General features: G+C 44.3%; 1 long non-coding RNA gene across 1 annotated transcript; it reads left to right on the top strand.

Annotated features, from left to right (window-relative positions):
- Positions 1-4,341: 4,341 nt before the first annotated feature.
- On the top strand, positions 4,342-14,390 carry LOC138741741 (uncharacterized). The gene is made up of 3 exons (XR_011343727.1): positions 4,342-4,400; positions 13,166-13,249; positions 14,108-14,390. It is a non-coding gene; the product is annotated as an uncharacterized lncRNA (long non-coding RNA).
- Positions 14,391-15,987: the final 1,597 nt, after the last annotated feature.

Below are 15,987 nucleotides of genomic sequence, written 5' to 3' on the forward strand. Positions count from 1 at the left end.
GGTTCACTTTTACCATTTAAGAAGAATTTGGGCAGGTACATGGATGGGAGAGGTATGGAGGCCTATGGACCTGGTGGGACCAGGCAAAAAAGGTTTGGCACAGGCTAGAAGGGCCAAAGGGGCCTGTTTCTGTGCAGTGATGTTCTATGATTCTGTGCTTATCTCCGCTGATACTGTTACAGTGTTCTGTGTTGTGTATTGGCCTATGTGTTGTGTGGTTTTGTGTTGGAAAGTGACAGTTCACAAGGTGAAGGTGGACTGCTGAGAGAGTGAGAGATGGACTGGGCATGTGCAGAAAAGGATCTAAAAATTTCTGGACTTGGACGACAAACCACCACTGAAGGTGCTGTGGAGTGGAAGAAGGCTCAAAACATGAGTCATGGTCTGGAGGACAGTTTAGAATGTTGGGCATTTTAAAAGGGATGAACATTCTGAAGGCAGCCAGAAGGATCCGGACCAAGCCATTGTTCCTCTCTCTGCAGCAACATAAGATAACTTTGAATTTTGTGCTCTCTCTATCTCAAAGATCTTTTGGCTTCAGTTTACCAAACAAATTGAATTTTGTTTATGATCTTTGCTTCGGTTGAGACCGAAGTTTTGTTAGTCTTGTGTGTTTTGTGTTTGTTTTGTGTGGGTTGGTTGGAAATATAACTTAGACTTTAATTGCATATGTTATATTTAGGTTGGGAATTTTTTAGTTTTACACTGTTATAGAAATTTGCATATTAACCAATGGGCATTGTTATAAAAGGGGGATTTTTGAATTAAAGTTTGAAGGTGAATTTTTGTTAATAAAGTAATTGTTCATTTTTACCCCTGTGTGAGGTTGCTGGTTTGATCTTGTAACAATACCACATGAGCCAGTTGAGAACTTCCTGCTGGCTTATCCATGATTAGTTTGCAGGACTGTTGATTAGAAAGGAATTCTGGTGGTCGCACATCCCTACCACGACTGGTTGGTGTTGCAAAGGTGCAAATGGATTCCTGACTTAATGATAATGAGTTTCCTTTCATATACGTTGCACAATATACGGATGCCCTGAAATTCTTATCTGCTGCAGCAAAGCAGGACCTTGGTTAAAACAAAAACTGCAATAAATTGATAATAGATGTATAAAAATAAATAATACATATTCACAGTTACCATAGTGCAATAAAGATCGTGGCATTACAATAGAGCAGACAAATCTTTCTGTGGTGTTGAAGCCTTTGGAAACAAATTGTATTTGTACCTAGTGGTGCTGGTCTTCAGGTCTGTGTACATTCTATCTGACATTCTGTCTGAAGGGAGCAGTGAGAAGAGGTTGTGACCAGGGTGATAGGGGTCCTTGATGATGTTAACTGCCTTCTTGAGGCGCCGCCTCACATGGATATCTGCAGTGAGTGGGAGGCCAGAGCCTATGATGGACCTGGTCACCAACTGGCAAACACTGGGCTTGCAAATGTCTGGGTGGTCGCTGCCATGGCTGGGGGTCCCGGTGGCACTCCACTGGCTGAAGAACGACCATTCAGAGCACAGGCCAGTGCACTGGAAAGAAGTGAAAAAGGTACTGCCAAATTGAGGTCATCTGTAAATTGGAGGAACAACACACTCACCTCAGCAGTCTCCAACCAGGTGTCATCATCGGTAATTTTCCAAAGGTTAACTTTCAAGTTGAGTCGGTGGAGAGGAAGAGGAATAGGATCTCAGAGTAGGGATGTGATGTTGAGGCTTTATAAGGCACAGGTGAGGCTTCACTCGGAGTATGAGGTACAGTTTTGGGCTTATTATTTAAGAAAGGATAGAACATAGAATATGACAGCACAGTACAGGCCCTTCAGCCCACGATGCTGTGCCGACCTATATATACCACTAAAAAAAAGCACAACCTATCTCATAACCTTCTATCTTTCTTTCATCCATGTGCCTGTCTAAGTCTCTTAAATATCTCTATTCTTCCAGCCTCCACCACCATCCCTGGCAGGGCATTACAGGTAACCACAACTCTGTGTAAGAAACTTAAACCTGGTGTCTCTGCTAAACTTTTTTCGCTTTACTTTGAACAGATGCCCTCCATGTTTGCTACTCCCACCCTGAGAAAAAGCTGCTGACTGCCTACCTTATCTATGTCTCCCATGATCTTGCAGACCTCTATTAAGTCATCGCTCATGCTTCTTTACTTCAAAGAGAAAAGCCGTAGCTCTGCAAACCTTTCTTCATGTTTTCCAATCCAGGCAGCATCCTGGTAAATCTCCTCTACACCCTCTCCATGGCTTCCACATCCTTCCTCCAATCAGGTGACCAGAACTGAACATAATATTCTCACCTGAGATTTATAGAGCTGCAACAATAAATCACAACTCCTGAACTCAATCAAATGATCTCAATCTGACTAATGAAGTCCAGCATACAATAGATCTTCTAAACTATCCTATTAGCCTGCATGGCAAATTTGAGGGATCTATGAATTTGGAACACAATTTCCCTCTGTTCTTCCACACTATTAAGAATCTTACTAATAACCTACTACTCAGCCTTCTGGTTTGTCCTTCCAAAATGAATCATCTCACACTTATCCAGATTGAATTCCATCTGCCACTTTTCTGCCCAACTCTGCAACCTGTCCATATCCTGTTGTAGCCTACGACAATTTTCAACACTATCTAAAAAACCTCCAAACTTCGCATCATCCACAAAGTTACTCTCCCATCCGGAATTCAAATCCGGGCAGAATACCTTCTGTCCATAACTGCTCTCCAGTTTCTACAGGCAAACTAATTTTGAATCCAGACAGCCAAGGTTTCATAGATCCCATACATCATGACTTTCTGAATGAGAGGACCTTGTCAAATTACATCTACCACTCTACTTTTATCAATTTTTTTTAAAACCTGCAAACAAAAATCAATTTGGGACCTTTTCCTCACAAGCTATGCTGATTATCACTGAGAAGACTATATTTCTCTAAATGCTTTTAAATGCTGTCCTTAAGAACCCTCTCCAATAGTTTGGCCACCACTGATGTCGGTCTTATTGGCCTATAATTTCCAGGATTATCCCTACTACCTTTTTAAAACAAGGGGGCCACATTTGACATTCTCCGGCACCAAGAAGGATGTTAAAATCATTGCCAATGCCCCAGTAATCTCTTCCCTCCCTTCCCATAGCAACCTGGGGAATATTTCATCTAGTCCAGGGGATTACCAATTCTAACATTTTGAAAAAGATCCAACACTTCCTCTTAAACTCAACATGCTCCAGCACATAAGCTTGTTCTATTCTTATCTAATCTTGATGAAGGTCCTGTTCTCTGGTGAATACATAAGCTAAGTATTCATTTAGGACCTCCCGAACCTCCTCCGCCTCTAGAATCATGTGCCTCCATTTTCCTTAAGTAGCCCTACCTTCACTCTGGGCTTCTTTCCGTTCATCACATAGGCATAGAATGCCTTAGGATTTTCCTTAATCCTACTTCCTAAGGCCTTCTCATGCCCCCTTTGAGCTCTCCTAAGTTCTTTCTTACATTCCTTCCTGGCTATCATATATACTCCATGGATTGTCACCTTGTCGTGGAGGAGAAGCTCGTGTGGTCCTGATATCCCGAGAGTGATGCTATCTAAATATGCTCCTGGTAGGGTAACCCATAGTGGTAAGATCAAGGGTGAGGTCCCTGACAAAAAACAATCCAACCAAGACCTCAACGGTGGAACAGGCGGATGAAGATACTCTGAACTCAATGGCTGTGAAGGTGGATGAAGGCTGTGACAAATCCTTTTCTGCAGCTGTGATAACTATCTCTGAGCTGCAATGCTACTCCCCTCTTTTACCTCCCATCCTATCCCTTTTAAAACATCTAAACATCGGTTCCTGCATCAGCAAATCCAGTTCTTGTGTCAGCCATGTCTCTGAAATGGTCTCAACATCATATTTCTAAGTACTGATCCACGCTCCAAATTTATCTCCCTTATTCCTAACAGCTCTTGCATTGAAGTAAACATGATTCAATTCTTCCAACTGCCTACATCCATGCTTCCTCCCCTGCTTGTCCTTGATCACAAACCTACTGTATTGGGAAAGGTTGTGGCTGTCATGTGAGAGCACTGCCCCCTACCTAGAAAGAGGACACACCAACTGCCAATCAAGGTTTGGTTCCACCCCACCCATTAGTGCACACCTTGCTAGTGGTTCCACGTAAATGGACTGGACTCTCCAACCAGCCTGCACTTGGTCTGGGGCCATTGGCTGTTGTAATTGGATTAATCCTCCTGACACCAAGCCATTGGTTCCTGCTAACGATCTGGGCTGGACCCTCCAGCACTATAAAGGTGTCATGTGTTCTTTGTTCTCTCTCTTTGCTAGCTTGGGCCACCCTGCCTCACTTTAGGTGTGGAAATGAGGAAGGGTGCTGGAGAAACTGTTGGTAAGGTGTGCACTGTTTAAAAGGGTTGGGAATGTTTAATTAGTGTCCCTTGTAGCATAGAACCCTGCCTGCAATGAGTCAAGGGGTGGTGATTTTTCCTTGATCATTGTATATACCATTTGTATGTGTGTGTGTATTTTATTCCCACGCTATTTTCCCCACATTTGTTATTAATTGTCCACTATTTCTTTCCCAAGGTAGCTGTAAAGTGTGTGTACATACATGCTGCATCAGTTACCATTTCCCATACTTGCCTTCAGTAAATAAAATCCTTCCCTTCCAAAACTGTTTTCAGAGTCCTTCCCTTTGAGACCTACCAAACCTATTTCCTGACTCACCACCCCAGAACACATTGCATCATCCTTCTCACCTTCTGCCCTATTCTCAGCCCTCACATTCTGGTTCCCATCCCTCTCCCAAACTAGTTTAAACTCTCCCTAACAGTTCTAGCAAGCCTGCCCTCGGGATATTGGCCCCTCTCTAGTTCAGGTGAAGCCTGTCCTTTTTGTATCAGTTATACTTTCCCCAGAAGAGATCCCAATAATCTACAAATGTACACCACACATTCATCTGCCACAACTTCCTATTCCTACCCTCGTGTGTGTGTGTGTGTGTGTAGCACAGGCAGCAATCCTGAGATTGCCACCCTTGAGATCCTGCTTTTCAGCTTCTTTCCTAACTAGCTACATTCCTCCTTCAGGACCTCATCCCTATTCTAATTGATGTAGTTGTTACCAATGTGGACCATGATATCTGGCTGCTCACCTCCTGCTTCAGAATGTTGTGGACTCGATTAGAAATGTCCCTGACCCTAGCACTTGGTAGGCAACATATCGTCCGAGCCTCCTATTGATTCGCCCAACTATCAAATGCCCAATCACTATAGCTCTCCTCTTCTCCCCCTTTCCCTTCATAGCCGAAGAGCAATTAATCACCGAAGAGCTAGAGACTTGACCACTGCAACTTGTCCCTGGTAGATTGTCCCCCCTACAGTATGTAAAATGGTATATTTCATTTTGAGGGGAATGACCACAGAGGTGCTATGCATTGACTGCCTATTCCCCTGCTGTTTCCTCAGCTGCTCATTTTTCTGCCTCTTGCCTATTGGGTATGACTATCTCCCTATAGCTTCAATCTATCACTCCCCCTACCCCTCCAGGCCAACTGAATGATCTGGTTTATCCAGCTCCAGATACCTAACAAAGTCTATAAGGGGCTGCAGCTGGATTATTCCCTGCAGGTGTAGTCATCAGATGCAGATGCTCTTCCAGATTTCCTGCATCATACAATTGGAACGCTCCACTGCCCTAGTTGCCATCTCCACTACTTGCTCTTTGTTACTTTGCACAGATCTTACCTGACCTTACCTGTGGGATGTTCTCAGGTTCAGCTCACTGAAGCATCTCGCACCAAAGCCTCTAACTCGCCACTTCTACACTGGGCTGGCATTGAAGATGGTTCAGAGAAGACTCATAAGAATGATTCCTGGAGTGAAGGGGTCAAAAGGGGTTACTTATCTATCTTCAGTTAGTTGCGGGTGTTGGTGGTGGGTGCCCTGTTGAGTCAGCTGCGGGCTTCAGCAGTGTCCTGGGATTGAAGCTGCTGTTCTGCGCCATGTTGCATTGAGCATGCAGTTTTCTCTTCTGTCGGTTGGCGCATGAGCAGGGGTTTGGGCGTGAGAGTCTCATAGTTCGTTAGCTTTGGCAGGGCTGGCAGGTTGTATAAGGAAGGTGAGTGAGGCTTGCATATTTATAGACATTTGGAACATTAAAGAAGATGGTTACAATAGTCTTTATTATCTTCATTATCAATGGAACATCATGTTGTTATAGATCGTTGCAAGTCTTTTGTATGTTAATAAATAAACCATTTAAAACTCAACTAGACTTCGTGGTGAATCAATCAAAACACGTCACAAACAAGGCCCCCCACAGCCTCCAAGCTGCTTTTTTGGATAATAGTCGCTATAAAGGGATTAGCATATGAGGAATGTTTGACGGCTCTTGGCTGTACTTCAAGTTCAGAAGAATGAAGGGGGGAAACCTCTTGGAAGCAGTTTAAATGTTGAAATGCCTGGGCAAAGTTGTTTCCCACGGTTGGCGAGTCTAGGACAAGACAGTACAACTTCAGGATTGAAGGGCACCCATTTAAAGCAGAGATGCAGAGGAATTTCTTTAGCCAGAGAGGGATGAACCTCTAGAATTTGCTACCACAGGCGGGTGTGGAGCCCAGGTTGTTGGGTCTACTTAAGTCAGAGATTGATGGATATCTGAATAGTCAGGGGTCTCAAAGTTATAGTGAGAAGGCAGTGGAGTGGGGCTGTGTGAGAATAGATCAACTCGTGTTGGAACGGCAGAGCTGATTTGATGGGCCAAATGATTACTTCTGCTCTTCTATATCATGGTCTCCTTTCCATCTCACCACCCACTTCCTTTCTGTCAGCCCTCTACCCCCATCACCTCAAGTTCTTTTTCTTCCACCCTCCCTCCTATTACCTCTTACCTGGAGCTTCTCCCCTTCCTCCTCCTCCCATTTTTAAAATTTAGGTGTTGCCTGATTTTTTGACATTCCTGATAAAGGGCTCAAGCTGCCTTTTTCTTTCTGTGACCTGTTGTGTTTCCACTGAGACATTTGTGGTGCCAGTTCTCCAATGCAGAGAGCCATGCCATGGAAGCAGTCCTTTCAGCCGATCGTGCCAGTACTGATCAATAGGCAGTGTTCTCTCCATGTTCCCCTCAATATCGTAGATTCTAGGACTTGTCTGCAGTCCAGGATCAACTTATGGAGGCCCATTAACCTTTCAATCTGTGTGAAGAGTAAGAGGGAACTGAAGCACCCCATGAAAACCCACATGCTCACAGGGAGAAGGTGCAAACTCCACTGAGACAGTTAGAGGGATCAGAATTTAACTTGGGTCATTGATGCTGTGAGGCAACCACTCTATAGCTGTGCCTCTAGGCTGTCCTCAGCACACTTACTCTGGGTGACAGTAGGTCTCCACTATATCGGAGAGACAGACACAGACAGAGTGATCACTTCATTGAGCACCTCTGCTCTGTCTGCTGCAATAGCGTGCATCTCCCAGTGACCACCCATTCCAATTCCCCATCCCATTCCCTTGTTGACGTTGTCTCTCATGGTCTCATGCACTGCCAGTCTGAGAATACCCATACATTGGAGGAACAACACTTCATCTTCCAGCTGGACACTCTCCAACCGGATGACATTAATATGGGTTCTGGGATTCCTTAAAACCCCCAACCCACCCCCACCATCTTCCCCTGTGGCCTCCCCCCACTCTGTCTCACCCTTCCCCTTTCTCACCTTTCAATTTATCATATCATCCAATTAACACCTTTTGTTGATCTGGGTTCCTTCCCTCACCAGGATGGTCTGAATTCTGAGATTTTCTGCTCATTCTTCTTATTCCTTGAAGGGCTCAGGCTTGAAATGTCAGCAATAGATCATTGTCTCCTATGGATGCTTTAAAAATGGGGGAGTTTCTCCAGCATTTCTTGGTGTCTTTACTCCAATCACAGTGTCTGCAGCCTTTCGTGTTTCACTCCTCTCACAGTAGAACAGAAAATATCTCCAGAAAACCAGGGAGCAAGAGCAGTGATTTGTGAGGATTACATGGGATGGAGAGTATTAGCTGGAAGTAGAGGCTGAACAAGCTAGAATTGTTTATCCTGGAGTGACACTGCTCAACTCACTGAGTTCATCCAGCCCTCATCCATTCATCTCTATCTACCAATCATTCCCCTTGATACCTACCCCTGTGACAGCAAGAAATGCTACACTTGCATCTGCACTTCCTCCCTCAATACCATCCAAGGCCCCAAACAGTTCTTCCAAGTGAAGCAACAATTCATTTGTGAATCTCCAGGGACTATTTACTGCATCTGTTCTCCTGTTGCTGCTTCCTCTGCGTCGGAGAGACCAGATGCAGCCGGGGAAACCATTGCATTCAGCACATTTGCTCTATCTGCTGTAATAAGAGGGTCCTCCCAGGGGCCAACCATTTTAATTCCACACCGACATGTCCATCCATAAACTCATGTTGCCATATTGATGTTACCTGCAAAATGGAAGAACAACACCTAATATTTCTCCAATCAGACAGCATTAACATGGCCTTCTCCATTTTCCATTAAACCCTTCACCAGGGGTGCAGTGCTGCAGGAGCTCACAGGAGGGCTGCTCTAGGCACCTCCTTGTTTTCTGTGAGCTCCTGCACCTAAAGATTTAGCACTGCACCCCTGCCCCTCACCTGAGTCTCTCTCTTTCCCTACCTGTTTCCTTTTCTCGAGCTCCCCATTCTCTTCCCTCTTCTATTGAAGCCACCCCCTCCTTCTACTGTCTCAGATTTTTTTCTTTACTCTTCTGCCTCTATCCACCTATGACCTCTCACCTGTTGGTCTGTATTCCTCCCCATTTCTATTTAGGTGCTTGCCTACTTTTTGCTCATATCTTGATGAAGCGCTCAGCTGCAAAATGTTGGTTACTATTTACTTCTGGAGTTTCTCCAGCATATATGTGAATTAAACTACAATCACAGTGACTGCAGACTTTCTTGTTTCACTCTTCCTGCAGATTGTTTTCTTTTTGCTTTGGATTCTAGCATCTTTCTCCATTCTGTAAACTGCAGTGATCTTAAACTAGGAGTCTCGCGCTCTCTAGACCACAATGCTGAATCTTGCATCCATCAGAACATAGGAGCAGGAGGAGGGATCTGCCTCATCGAGCCTGTTCAGCCGTTCCATAAAATCTGCCCCTGGACTCAGCTCTATCTACCCGCCTATTCCCCATAACCCTTAATTACTGTTCAAAAATTATCCATCTGTATCTTATTTAACGAGACAAAATTTAGTGCTTCCTGAGGCAGAGAATTCCACAGATTAAGTGCTCTTCACCTCAGTCTTAAATCTATTCCCCCAAATCCTGAGGCCATGAGCAGTTCTTGTCTCACACCAATGAAAGCAACTTCCCTGCTTCCATCTTATCTATTCCTTTCAGAGTTAAACTCCAATGAGTTTTCCATGAGAGTAGAACTATTAGAACATAAAAAATAGAAAAATACTGCACAGTACAGGCCCTTAGGCCCTCAATGTTGTGTCGACCCATATATTCCTTCCAAAATAAGTACTTAACCCTCTATTTTACTTTCATCTGTGTGTCAGAGTCTCTTAAATGCCCACCACCATCTCTGGCAAGGCATTCCAGGCACCCACAACTTAAAAAAAAAAACTTACCCCTGATGTCTCCCCTAAACTTCCCTACTTTAACTTTGTACATCTGTCCTCTGGTGTTTGCTGATCCTGCTCTGAGAAACCTGATTCTCTACCTTATCTATGCCTCTCATAATCTTATAGACCTCTATCAAGTCTCCTCTCATCCTTCTACGCACCAAAGTGAAAAAACTCCAGCTCTGCTAACCTTGCCTCATAAGACTTGTTTTCCAATCCAGGCAACATCCTGTCAAATCTCCTCTGGACCCTCTCCATAGCTTCCACATCCTTCCTATAATGAGGTAACCAGAAATGAACAAAATACTCCAAGTGTGGTCTCACTAGAACTTTGTAGAGTTGTAACATGACCTCTCTACTCTTGAATTCAAGCCCCCCATTAATGAATCCCAGCATCCCATAGGCCTTCTTAACTATCCTATCAATCTGTTTGGCAACCTTGAGGCATATATGGATTTGAATCCTAAGGTCCCTCTGTTCATTCACACTCTTAAGTAACTGACCATTAACCCTGTTCTCTGCCTTCTAATTAGACCTTCCAAAATCCATAACCTCACATTTATCCAGATTGAAATCCATTTGCCATTTTTTCTGCCCAACTCTTCATCCTGTCTATATCTCCTTGTAACCATAGACAACCTCTGCAACTCCTCCTGCCTTAATGTCAACCGTAAACTTATTGACCCATCCTTCCACCTCTTCATCCAGGTCATTTATAAAAATCACAATGAGTAGAGGTCCCAGAACAGATCCCTGTGGCACTCCACTGGTCACCAACCTCCAGGCAGAATACTTTGCTTCTACTACTACTTTCCTTTCTTCCTACAAGCCAATTATTTATCCATACAGCCAATTTTCCACTGATCCAGTGACTCATGACTGTCTGGATGAGTCTCTTTCAGGGGACCTTAACAAAATGCCTTGCTAAAATTCAGGTAGGCAGCATCTACTAACCTGGTCTCATCATTTTCTTTTGTTACCTCCTCAAAAAACTCAAATGGACTTGTGAGGCACGACCTTCCCTTCACAAAGTCATGCTAACTATCCTTGAGTAGTCTGTACTTCTCCAAATTCTCATGGATTCTATCCTTAAGAATCCTGTCCATTAGTTTACACATCACTGATGTAAGACTCACTGTTCTGTAATTCCCAGGATTCTCCCTATTACCCATTTCAAATATTTGCCATTCTCCAATCCTCTGGCACCTCCCCTGTGGCCAAGGAAGATTCAAAGATCATAGCTACTGCTCCAGCTATCTCTTCTCTCACTTCCATCAGCAGCCTGGGGTATATTGCATCCAATTCCAGGGACTTACCAATCTTGATGTTTTTAAAAAGATCCAACACTTCCGCTTCCTTAATCTCCACATCATTGTCTAGTTCACAGGCCCATTCAATTCCTACCTCACTGTGATCAAGGCTCTTTTCTCTTGTGAATACAGATGCAAAGTATTCACTTAGGACTTCCCCAACCTCCTCTGACTCCAGCCACGTTTCCTCCTTTATCATTTAGCAGCCCCGCCTTCATTCTCGACATCCTGTTCTTCACATACGCATAGAACGCCTTGGGGATCTCCTTAATTCTACATGCCAAGGCCTTCTCGTGTTCCCTTTGAGCTCTCCCAGGTCCTTTCTTAAGCTCCTTTCTGGCTACCATATACTTTTCATGAACCCTTCCTACTTCCTATATCTAATGTATGTTTCCTTCTTCCTCTTAACTTGTTGCCTGACCCATTTCATCAGCACGATTCTTTTCCTAACATCTTTTCCTTGTCCCAGTGGGATGAACCTATCTTGATCCTGCACAAGCTAAACCTCCTCCATATTCCTTCTGTGCTTTTACCCTTAAACATCTGTTTCCAATTTACTCTTGCTAGTTGCTGCCTCATCCCTTCATAAATAGCCCTTCCCCAGTTAAACACTTTCCCAGTTTGAATGCTTTTTAAAAATCCTTTTCCATAGTTATGCTAAAGATGAGGAAGTTGTGGTCACTCGCATTAAAATGCTTCCCTACTGAGAGGTCTGTCACCTGACCAGGTTCATTCCCCAGAATCAGATCCAATATGTCCTCTCTTCTATTCAGCCGGTCCACATACTGTGTCAGGAACCCTTCTTGTACACACCCAACAAAATCAGCCCCATCTACCTCTCTTGCTGTCAGTAGGGAAGTTGAAATTACCTATAACTACAACTCTGTATTTCATGCACCATTTCAAAATCTGCCTGGTTATCTGCTCCTCTGAGGCCTATTTGGGGGTCTAAAGACTATTCCCAGCACAGTGATGGCTCCCTTCCCATTTCCGACTTCCACCCACAGCGACTCAGTGGACATTCCCTCTGCAGCGTCCTCCTTTCTATAGCTGTGATACTATCCCTGACTAGTAATGCTACCCCCCCCAACTTTTCTACCTCCCATCCTATTTTATAAAACACCTCACTAGAACTTTGTAAAGTTGTAACATTAAGGCCACAATCTTAACGGCCACCACGTACTGATTTATGTTCTAAGTTCATCCCCTTTATTCCTAATAATCCTAGCACTGAAAAACACATTTCAAAACCTTTAACTTGTTACCTCTATGTTTTGTCCCTTGCCCGTCCTTCCTCTCCAATTCTGAGCACATAGCATCATGCTTTTGTCCTTTTTCTGTTATGTCTGCCCTCGCATTCTGATTCCCACCCCCCTGCCAAACCCTCCCCAACAGCTCTAGCAAACTTGCCCACTAGGATATTGGTCCCCCTCCAGTTCAGGTGCAGCCCGTCCCTTTCGTACCGGTCAGACCTTCCCCAGAAGAGATCCCAATGATCCACAAATCGGAACCCCTGCCTCCTGGCCAGATTCTTCAGCCGCGCATTCATCTGCCACAACTTCCTGACCCTACCCTCTGTGCCATGTGGTGCAGGCAACGGTCCTGAGATGACCATTCCTGAGGCTCTGCTTTTTTAAAACTTGTTTCCTAACTCCCTATATTTCCTCCTCAGGATCCCATCCCTACTCTTATCTAATGACATTGGTCCCCATGTGGACTATGACATTCAGCTGCCACACTCCCCTTCCAGAATCCTATTCTGCAGGAATTCAACTCCAGAACTGAAGCCGGCACTTCAGTAATTAAGCTACATTGTGCAAACATAGTTCATGCACATGTAATTTCAGAAGCCAAATGCCAAGGCATTGTTGATCAGACCAAATTGCCCAAGGAGGTGAGGCTTACACAAAACACTCATAAAACAAAGTCCTTCAACCAACTTGCCCCCAACTATATTCCACCACCTTCTGACAACAAAGGTTCAGAATGAGGTTCGGGGAAATTTGGACCATTTCCCATATTTCAGGAGCCAAAACTCAGCAATAAGTCATTGACAATTAAATTTACTACAGCCTTTCCTGTGCTAGCATAGTCTTTGACCTCCTGAGAAAACTGTTGTGAGACTAAGCCCTCATGGGAATGAAGGACGTTCTGGCATTTTTGATGGGGGTTGGGATGTTTCATTTACAATCAGTTCATTTATCCACAGAATTCAGTGATCTCTGGGAAAGTTAAAAGGATACCTGAAGAACAACTTTCTCACTCAAACAAGCAGCCAGAGAAGGTGGTAGAAGTGAGTACAGTACTGTGTTTAAAGGGGATTTGGTCAACGCCATTGGGTGGTTTAGTAGCTGCAAAGCATGGGACTGGAAGTCAATACAGTGGATTATTGAGATGATCACTGGGAGCATTGCTTACATAAGGCTCAAAGAATTATTGATCTTTGATCTGCTACCATCAAGAAGGTGGTAAAGGAGCATCAAAATCAAGATTGCCAGGCTAGGAAATAACTTCTTCCCGGAGGCTCTGAGATTGATGGGCAGTATCCTGTAACTGAGTAAATAATTCCAAAATATTTGTATATATATTTATTTATTTAAAATTATATCTGGAAATGGTGGTGCTCCCAGAGCTGCTGGAATGGCAGCTGCTGCTGGTGCAGGCCAAGCTCCCATTGGAGAGCAGGGAGTGGAGACACAGTGGTCCCATGGGGCGCAACTGCTGTCAGCTCTGCTCGTTAATGGAGCTGATGGTGGTTTTATTTAAAAATTCTGTGACTGCAGGATCCATGCCCAAGATATTGGTGTCTATGATTGGCAGCAGCCGTGAGGGGTTGCGGACTTCAAGGAAGCAGAGGAGTAGCACAGGGCAGGAGAAAACGGGAGAACACTTCCCATTTGAGAAGAAGTGGAGGAGATGATCCTTGAGATGGCAGCCGACCAGTGAGGGGTTCTGTGGTAAGGACACATAGGCGGTGGGCTGTTAGTGACTTAGGCAAGGAGCATGTGGAGGCTGCAGGCTGCTAGCGACAGTAGTCGAGGATTCTCACCAAGCAGCGGACTGCTGGAGTCTGGCTGAAGGGGTACCAGGTATGGGAACTAGGATGCAAGAGGGTGTGGAGGGTGCTGAATGTTTCCTAATTGTTTTTAAGGTTTGGATCTGGAGCTCGGGTTATCAGTGGTTTGGAATGGACTTTGGGTGACTCAAAGGGCTGCAGGTGAATCCACGGACACTCGGTGACTCAGAGGGAACTCTCTTTTGTTCCTTTTTCTCTGACTGCAAGAGGTGCTTCAGGCAATTTCTGCCAATGACGAATCTTTCTGCCTCTGGCAAACAAAAGCAAATTCCATGCAATATTGCACTGACTTTAATAGATGACAATAAAGGAATCTTTGAGTCTTGAATATGTGAATATTATGTGCTGTGCATATTCTGTATGTATATACACAATCATCTGGAGAAACACAGCATCCTCTGTTTGTGTAGTTAGATGATAAACTTGAAATTGAACTACATGGATAAGAAAGGCTTAGAAGGATGTGGGCCAAGGACAGGAAAATGGATCTCGTTCAGTTGGACAACTTAGTTACATCTACAAGTTGGGCAGAAGGGCCTGTTTCTATGCGGCATAACTCTATGGCTCTGTAATGGAAATGGTCACATTGTTACAATGTTTCCATGATTAACTAAGTAAAAGCTGCTAACTTATTTAAAAAAAACTCATCTCAACCCAGCCACACTTTCTTCATCTTCCCATTGGGATGAAGATTCACTAGTGTGTGATCATTCACAGCCAGGTTCAGGACAATTTCTTTCCTACCATTATCAGTCACCTGAATGAACTGCACTCCAGTAAAACGATGCTGCCCCTTGCCCTGTAACATCAAGACACTCCGTATCTCTGCACTTCTGAATAAAATGATGCTGCCCTTGCCCTGTAACATCAAGGCACTCCGTATCTCTGCACTTCTGAATAAAACGATGCTGCCCTTGCCCTGTAACATCAAGGCACTCCGTATCTCTGCACTTCTGAATAAAACGATGCTGCCCTTGCCCTGTAACATCAAGGCACTATGTATCTCTGCACTTCTGAATAAAACGATGCTGCCCTTGCCCTGTAACATCAAGGCTCTCTGTAATTCTGCACTTCTGAACGGTTTTTCTTTTTGCTCTTTGTATGGGTTGTCTAGCTTGACTGCTCGCAGAAGAAACATTCTCACTGCACCTTGGTGCGTGTCACAATAAACTTGAGCTCGCTTATTCCTACATTTCCATGATTGTTTAGAACTTCCTTTCTCAAGCTCAGATTATCTGAATGAATAAACATCAATCAGCTCTATTTTTGTATCAACGTTTATAAAATTTTATCTTTGTTTCAAAGCAAACAATGTGGTATCACTATTCTCACAAGAATATTTACCAGTAATGTCATGGCAGCTCTCACAGTGATGGACTTGAACACATACTAGTTTGGATTGTTTACTTGATATTTCACTAAAACGATTTATTGCATCAGATAAGGTGGCAATTTGGACTCCTATGGTCTATTTTATTCCACTTGGTGTCATTGTGGCTCATCTAAGATCAGTGAGTCAGAAGAATCTGTTCCCATAGGTCTCTCTTTGGCTTGGCTTCACGGACGAAGATTTATGGAGGGGTAATATCCACATCAGCTGCAGGCTCGTTTGTGGCTGACAAGTCCGATGCGGGACAGGCAGTCATGGTTGCAGCGGTTGCAAGGGAAAATTGGTTGGTTGGGGTTGGGTGTTGGGGTTTTCCTCCTTTGTCTTTTGTCAGTGAGGTGGTCTCTGCGGTCTTCTTCAAAGGAGGTTGCTGCCCGCCGAACTCTGAGGCGCCAAGATGCACGGTTTGAGGCGATATCAGCCCACTGGTGGTGGTCAATGTGCCAGGCACCAAGAGATTTCTTTAGGCAGTCCTTGTACCTCTTCTTTGGTGCACCTCTGTCTCGGTGGCCAGTAGAGAGCTCGCCATAGAACACGATCTTGGGAAGGCGATGGTCCTCCATTCTGG

Source organism: Narcine bancroftii, chromosome 8 (assembly GCF_036971445.1).
Source record: "Narcine bancroftii isolate sNarBan1 chromosome 8, sNarBan1.hap1, whole genome shotgun sequence".
NCBI classification, from domain to species: domain Eukaryota; kingdom Metazoa; phylum Chordata; class Chondrichthyes; order Torpediniformes; family Narcinidae; genus Narcine; species Narcine bancroftii.